General features: G+C 39.6%; 1 long non-coding RNA gene across 2 annotated transcripts; it reads right to left on the bottom strand.

The window, feature by feature from the left end:
* Nucleotides 1–1,383: 1,383 nt before the first annotated feature.
* Nucleotides 1,384–8,199, bottom strand: LOC310841259. 2 transcript variants are annotated; one of them, XR_014562439.1, is made up of 4 exons: nucleotides 8,072–8,199; nucleotides 4,268–4,486; nucleotides 2,693–2,879; nucleotides 1,384–1,683 (listed from the first exon to the last, which is right to left on the bottom strand). It is a non-coding gene; the product is annotated as an uncharacterized lncRNA (long non-coding RNA). The 2 variants fall into 2 exon arrangements; XR_014562440.1 differs by having other exon boundaries at nucleotides 1,384–1,680.
* Between the last annotated feature and the right edge of the window lie 220 nt (nucleotides 8,200–8,419).

Below are 8,419 nucleotides of genomic sequence, written 5' to 3'. Positions count from 1 at the left end.
AGAATCCATTGCCTTAGAATTCTGGGGAAACTGTCACCATCAGTTTTGAAGTACTAGATAATAAATACTCACAGGATAGTTAGGTCTACAGGAGAGATTCAGTTCATTTCAAGGTGAATCCACACTTCCTGAAACAATGCACAAACTCAAAGGCAACTGTCCTTGAAAATTCACATTTCTCTAAATATTGCAGTACGGTTCTGCAGCCAAACAAATGAGTAAAAAATGTGAGTATTAGGGGAAAGTGTGCACTAAATGCATATGTTTGGGGAAATAGCATAGAAGAAAATATGTTATATTAGGGAAATTTGCATACCAAAATGTGCATATTAGGAAAAATTCACACTAAAATGCTTGGGGAAATCCTTTACTTTCCCCCCTTGAAAACCGATGCAGAAATGTGAAGTGAATTTACAATTAGAAAAGTGAGAAACTGAAAGAAACTGAAATTGGCAGATTCCCCCATCCCTACTGGTGGCCTACAAGACCTATCACTATCAGGGCATGTTCAAAGGCACTAAACCTCTAGCTGCTTTCATGGGAAGGTTGATTTCCACAGTGATGACTGCTTGGGAACTTGCCAGGCTAGACAAACCATTTTTTCCTGTCTGTTTCAATTTTCATCCAAACCAGAATTTGTCAATGTTATTTCACTTACATTTTCACCTCTACTTGCTGTAGGTCGTGGAACAAAATCTGCTCTGAACAAGACTTGAACTACTTCCACTATATTGTTAGTAGATACGTGTGTATACTCAGAGAAGTATTTCAATTTGTAATGTGGATGTGTGTAGTACCTTAGTTATCCCCATTTTCACATTCAGTTTTCCAGCTGGAAGATGGGTAGATAAATATGTAAATAGTTGTTTAGGACCCACGCATTGCATAGTTGCGAATGTACTTATTTTAAGAAAATACAGTAATTATGGACTTGGACCAATCTGGGACAAGGTTTTGGTGCATGGAAACAGAGCGACAGAAGTGTAGGAATGTGAGGGAAATGAATTTACATAATTCCACAACCTCCATCAATTCAGGGACATTTTACCCTAGATATTCCCACTCAGTATTTGTCCAAAACAACCAGGCACAGTTTCAATGCCACTTACCATTTTTATTATTTTAACTCTTAGCCAAAATTGGGATGATAACTGCCACCACTTTAGAGTCATCTAAGAATGTGCAGCACAAACTTGTGGGTTAAGAGCAGTGGGGGTGCTGGACAAATCAATGTGAATATTATAATCTAGGGGGTCTGAATATTTAACTTTTTAGATCTGGTAGGTTGAGAGAAAACAATAAAACAATAAATCAGTTTATTTTTTAGTTTATTTTTTAAATTTGTTTGCTTATTTTGATTTAATCAAAAGAACAAGCCCCCATCATGCTTCACTTTGTGTGTTTATCATACATTTGGCTCACCTCTTTCACGGAGGATAAGGCCATTCATGACTATTACTTATGATAGCTCTCTAATTCTTTCATTATCGGAGAGAGTCGGCCTCTGAATATCAGTGGCTGAGGAACCTGGGCACTCATATCCTGCTTGCAAGCTTCCCTTAGGTATCCTGGTGGCCATTGCAGGAACCCAATTCTGCACTAGATGGTCCTTTAGTCTGATCCAGAAGCCCTCTTCTATTTATATTCTCCTGCCTTGGCTGCTTAACATCAAATGTTGACCTGCTAGGAGACAAAATTTGTTGTAATACATTGATTCTCTCTTACGTTTTTGTTGAGTTCGAATTCCAACACTGACTACTTGTTTTAAGGGGGCGGGGCATTTTCCTGATTATGTACAGTAGTTCCTGTGGGTATATATTCAGAATCACCCAAGATTTGCTGCCTCCTTGACACTACCACTATTGACACTCCTATTGTCCATGCTCAGATGAACTTCTACATTGCTGCTTTTTGCAAATCAGTGTTATCATCCTTGGTGACTCCATAAACTTGTTCAAAGCTTACCCTACTTTTTTACTCTATTAATAGCTCAGAGTACTTTCACTGGCATCAACTTTTTGATGTTTATTCCCTAATCAGTAGTTTGACTTCCTGAAGCACCATCCTTTGACCCTTAGAGCCAAAGCCTATCTGTTTTTGCCATCTGTTCACTTTTGAGCTGCATTTCATCTCGCTTGGATCTTTCCCTTCTACATGAGGGGATGACAAGCACAACACCTGGACCTCTAAATCTTTCACTGTTGTAGATAAATCTTAGTAATCATCTTCAACCTGACATTCAACAAGAATCAACAAAAAATGGAAAAGGCATTTTTTTCATTTTGTTTTTCCACTGACATGATCACAAGAAAATACCCCCCCCCCCCACGAACTTCATATTTGCCAAGACGAAAGCCATTGACAATGAGCAATAAAGAACTCTGAGGGGGGAAATATATATCTGGTTTTCTTGTTATATGTTTTCTTGTTCTTGTTACATGATTAAATAATATTATTTTTCATTGAATATGTAATGGTTTTTAATATTCTTTATATATGAAATTATTCAACTGCTTTTATATATGCAATTGTTTTTTTATATAATAATAAATATTTCTATGAATGTTTAACTGAAAAACAGTTCTCGCAGTTTATAAGGTAAGCTACTATACTAGAGGAAGCCCTTAAAAATGAGCAGTTGGCAGCAAGGAGATGTGTTTGTATACCATAATGGGCACACTGGAACACCTACCTGTGAATAAAATTTTAATGAGGTAAGTTATCCAATGTGCCAGATGTTGTTGACCACAAATGAGTATTTTCTGTCTCATACTAAAATGGATGTTTTCTCTCAAGGCAATACAAGGAGTCTCAAGTCACAATTTTAATACCAGTACTTATTCTCTTTGGAATGCAGACACTCAGCTTTTTATACCTTTCTGAAAAAGCAAATGGAGATAGTTTATTGCAAGGTTTAGTATGAGTAAAACACACACACACACACACACACTTAAAAAAGCTTCATTGTTTTAAAATAGTGGCAATCTAATATTTTACACTGCTTCCAGTTTTTTAAGCTTACTTTAAACTTTTAAACTGTTCAAATATCGACTCTTGCATAAGTAATTATGTATCAGGCCTTGCTGTGAAATAATTAGTATTTCTTTAATCTATATATAACACATTTGTGATTCCCTAGGTCTACCAGGGCAATCGGAACACCTACTATCTATTTATCGTTACCTCTTAAAACAAATCCAGTTTGGGAGCCAAAGTGGTCCACCCAAAATTAAGAGAGCAAGTAGTTTCTGCCTATGTATTGAGGGGGTGGGGGTTCAAAGGTATGCAGAAGTTGCAAATTAAAATAATTTTTCTTCCCCCAAACTCCCAAAGCAGTCTGACCAAAAACGTAAGAGCCCTGCTGAAACAGACCAAAGGCTATTGTGTCCAGCAACTGCTAGGAAATGCTTTTAGGGTACAGTCTTATGGTCAATGGAAGACTGTCCCAGAGCCATAGGATTTTGCAGAACTCCGTCCTGATTGGTGGAGGAGATCTACCCTTGGAGGCTGCATGGAAAGAACTGCTGCCATTGTTCCTTCACAGTAGCTACTTCCACAGGGGAGGCAGGGTGGGGTGGTGATATTGCAGAGGCAGATCAGGAATGGCTTTAGATCCAGTGAGTCCAATTTTGCTGTTCCCCTGAATCAGGGTAGAAAGTACATTGGCCCAGGGGCTTGCCTACTTATTTCCCTTCCTGTTAGGACCAATGTGAAGGAATTGTGGGAGGTGGGGAGACACTGATGGAAGGTGGAAGGAAAATGGAAGGAAGGAAGGAAGGAAGGAAGGAAGGAAGGAAGGAAGGAAGGAAGGAAGGGTGGAAGGAAACCCCCCCTACAACACATTCTGCCTTACAAGTATAAGTTTAGCAAAGCTTTGGATTTGAGATTTCATCTGCCTTCAAGTTGTCGCCATCTAGTAATGGTCTGTTGCTGAGACCATGGCAAGTGGGCATTTTATGGCATGCTAGCCCACAAATATTTTGTCTGGAGTATGTACATGGAGGCTGATCAGTGATAATCCTGCACAAAATATTCCCTTTCCATTGCAAATCTGCCTGCCAAAGCTTCAGCAGAAACCTGTTGCATGAAACCAGCCTTTTAGCACTATACTGCAAGAAACTTATAATATGGTGTGTTATTCAATTTGATTTAAAGCCTTCTACCTTCTCTCCTAATTCTTCTTGTTGTTTTATATTATTATTAAAAACACTTTAAACAATTTCAGCCATGAAAACATTAGATTGGAGAAGTTGGTTGAGAGTCTAACCTTTATCTCCGTGAGTTCCAAGCATTCTGGAGATGATCCCTGGGTAAATGCCATTCTGATTCTATTAAGGTTAAATTTCAAACAGACAGCAAAGGGCAAGACGAGAGCGGAAAGTAATTACAGAGAACAGTGCACATCTGCCTCCCAATGCCTGTTCAAAGTCACCAGCACCAGCACCAAATGGGTTGAAGCTGTGCTCAAGTCCATGAGTGTCGGGTCCTGTTAAACAACAATATAAGCCAGCTTTGAAAATGAAGAGCTGGGAGCACGGGAACATTAGAGTTCACATGTTAGAGTATTATTCTCTTCTTTGAAAAATAGATATTGTTAATTATATTATGGGTGCCTATATATTTTCAGAATCCAGACATGTATCATTTCGAATTGCTAGAAAGGTAACGAATGAAGATCATTTTCATGCTTTGGAGAAACTCAAAATTGCAAGAGAGGGAATTAGTAGTAGTAGCAGCAGCAGTAGTACTATTAGTATTATCCATACAATGTCATGACAATGTCATGTGTTTGACAGGTGGTTTCCCTGCCCAGCTATCAAAGTTGGTCCATGGAGTGCGGTTAGATAAAGAGCTGGTCCCCAGAGCCAAAAATTTACCACACACTTGCTTTACAGGAATATAATTTGTAAATGTGACTGTTATGAAAATTATAAAGTCTAAGATATAAAATAAATGTTCATAAATGTACCAGGCAAACAAATACATAAATATATAAACCACAGGTCTGAAACAGTACAGGAAAATAATCCTGAAGCCATTTTGACTCCCAAATTGACCTCAAAGATTTCTCTGCAAGGATGAAGGAAATGGGAAAACCTCCCCATTGCCTCTGCTCACAAATCCTGTCTTAAGGGCATATCTGTGTATGAATAGGGTGAGCCTGTGACCTGGATTCAGGAACTGAGTATTTACCATCACAAACAAATAGCCAGACTGCTCAGGTAATGAAGTCAGTGACCATATCAGGTACCCTGGCAAACAGGATTTCTGCTGTAGACCACCTCCTTCTGTGATGTATGTATGATGTTTCGGGGGGGGGGGGTTCCCCAGACTACACAACTGGGGGAGAAATGTTGTTGTCCAACAACATCTTAAGAACCCCAGGTTGTCCATCCCTGTAGATGGACAGCAGCCCTCCCATGAAGCGAGTTGTCAACTCTGTTTCTTCACCACAGAACATTTTGCAATCTATATGCTCATTTTGTTCTTCTCCCTTCCTTCTCACTTTGTTCTTCTCCCTTAATCTCCTCAGGCTCACAATTATACCATGCAGGGTGCTTAAAAACAAAACAAAAAACCCAACACATACATTTTATTGTTCAGACAGAACAGGTGCCTGACTATTACTGCCCTGTGTCTGTCACCTCCTGTTTAACCAGCAGGGGAAACAGTAAAACAGTAAAGGGCCGCGCTCTACAAAAAACAAGAAAGAACCTAATGGAACAAGGGGAAAGAGGTCTATTTGGAAATACCTGGTTAGCATAAAGGCACAATCAGAATGAACCCTGGCAATAAAATGCCACGAAAACGCTTCCCAATAAATCTTAATGAGAGATTTCCCAGGTGGTTTGCAGTCAGATTGCTGATTGTTACTTAATTAGTACAGGTGCTGTCTGCGTAGGGAAGCTGTAGAGGACAAACGGCTGCCAAGCAGACAACAAACTCAAAGGCAGGCAGCTCCAAATTGGAAACAAAATACGCTTGGCTGCGTGATAGGCTGCTGGAGAGAACCTAGCTGGTGGTGAAAAGAAGCAGTTGGAAATTTTGATATAAAAAGAAAAGCTTAAACCATTTTAGAAGCACTTTTTACCAGTGAGAGCTATGACCTGGAACTTGGCCACAGTAGTTCAGGCAATGGTGTGGCTTCTCTTACTATTTGTATATCATTCCCTTAACAGTTTGTGATCAGATTACTTAAGAAATAGCCTTACCCCATCTATGCCCATTCAATCACTTTGATTTAAGGAGCAGGCACTGCAACAGATGCTGCATAATGCTCATTCTACATTTGTAAGGAATTAATATTTATTATGGCAGCATCCACACTTTCGAACTTCCTGCCTATTGACATCAGGCAAGCATCTTCACCATACCCTTTTAACCTGTTGCTTAAAACATTTTTGTTTAGGCAAGCCTATCCAAACATGTAGAATGCTGTCATGTGTTTCAATCTGGTTTTTAGCTTATTGTTGATTTTTCGAATGTTTAAAACTGTTAAAACTGATCATTTTTTAAATTCTTTTTGTTTTTTAAAGTCCTTTTTGAGGTTTTATTCTAAGTGGTATATAAAACTTGTAACATTAATTAATCATCTTTTCACAGATGCTATCAACAGCATAGTTTGTCAATCGAGGCATAATTCTCCTTACACCCAACACCATTGGCTCACTAGGTTCTCTAACCCAGCTGAGCTGTGCTTTATTTATGGCAGAAAATAGAGGTGGTCCGTGAAATACACAAGCCCTCATTTCTGCAAACCTCCAGTTTTAACCAAATTACGTCTCACCTATGACCTTCCCTAAATAGCATCTAAGGAGGCAATCGGATTAATCTGGCAGCAGTCAGATTGCTGGCTGGAGTTCCCTTTAGAACCCACATAACCTGTTTTTTAAAAAACAGCACCGGATGCCAGTTCAAAATGCTCACGTAAGTGTTTGAAGCCCTTGATGACTCAGGTCCCAAATATATGAAATAAAACATCCTTCGCTACAGGCCCTTTTGAACACTAAGATCAACAGAGGTTGGGAGTGGGCTCTTGGTAGTTCCGTCATCCTTAAAAGCTCACGGCAGTGGTAGCCCAGGACATGACATTCTTTGTGATAGTCTTGTAAGTAGTGGAGCTTGGTCCCCACAAAGGTGCATCTGACGCCTTCATATACAGCAGAGACTGATTAAGATGCTCCACTTTGCCCTGGCCTTTGATACCCAAGGTGTGTATTTTAGGACTCGCCCTTCCACTGGCTATGCTGGCTCTCATAATTTTTAATCACGCAGCCTTCAAATCATTTTCAACAATAACATCATATGACTTTCCCCCTTTTGGGCACCAAGTGGGGGGGAGACCCTCAGAAGTCAAATATATACATCACCTCCACATATGTTACCTAGCTCCTAAACAACTCCTTTGTTAGAGCTGTCTGTTGTATAGGTTTGAAACCCTTCCAGTGCTACACAAGGTTTATTCTGAACCACATGCTTCATTAGCATTGGCCACACACTTTCCATTGTTTTTATGCGAGGTGCAAGAGGTAATTACCTCTTTTTGCAGGAAATGCAGCCATGGGCATTGCCATAAATATTCAGACCACTTAAGGCCATGGGCATTGGCATGCATAGGGAGTGTTCCCAAAAGACAGCTATTTCTCAAATCAGAGTTTCTTGCTATCACAGTGGATTTAAGAGTGAGCTGATGAAGCGTTTTGCAACATTTATCTTCTTGTCTATTCAAAAAGGCACAAAAGCAAACTTTAAATTTAAATACACATTTTTGCCCACTAAAAGAAATAAGTATATGCTACCCTCCTTCAAGCTCCCACTGTAAGTATTGGTTTGGGGTTCCCTGCCCCTGCCCAGCATTTTTAAAAAAAGATTTTTAAAGATTTAACAATGTTCTTTCAATAACAAACACTTCTTATATTTTTTTTTTAGTCTTGTCTTTCCACTCTGAACGCAGATCATGTATTAACACTAGCAACATACACACTGCAATAAAATAAGTAAAACAAGCACAGGACCAACAAAACAGAGACATTTAATAAATCAACACTTTAGAGGGATTAGCAAAGGCTACCTGAAACAGAAAGATCTTCAGCCTATGGAGGGAGAAGGCTGCTCCTGTCCTGCTTGAGGACTTCCTAGTTGGCCACTGTGAGAACAGGATGATGGACTAGATAGGTCTTTGGTCTGATCCAGCAGGGCTCTTCTTGTGTCCTTAAGAATGACAGAAAGGGGATAAATAGATCTCCCAAGGAACTCTATATTCTAGACGCCACCATCAAAAAGGCCCTTTCTTGTTTTTCTACCATCTAAGCTTCAGAAGTGGATGGGACATGCAAGAAAGCCTCTCCTCAGTGGCTGGGATGGATAATGTACAAGGAAATCTTCTTTTAAATCGCCTGGTTCCAAGGCATGTAGGGCT

This window comes from Podarcis gaigeae, assembly GCF_964106915.1.
Source record: "Podarcis gaigeae genome assembly, chromosome: 3".
Classification (NCBI taxonomy): domain Eukaryota; kingdom Metazoa; phylum Chordata; class Lepidosauria; order Squamata; family Lacertidae; genus Podarcis; species Podarcis gaigeae.
This window is presented reverse-complemented; position numbering and strand designations above follow the sequence as displayed.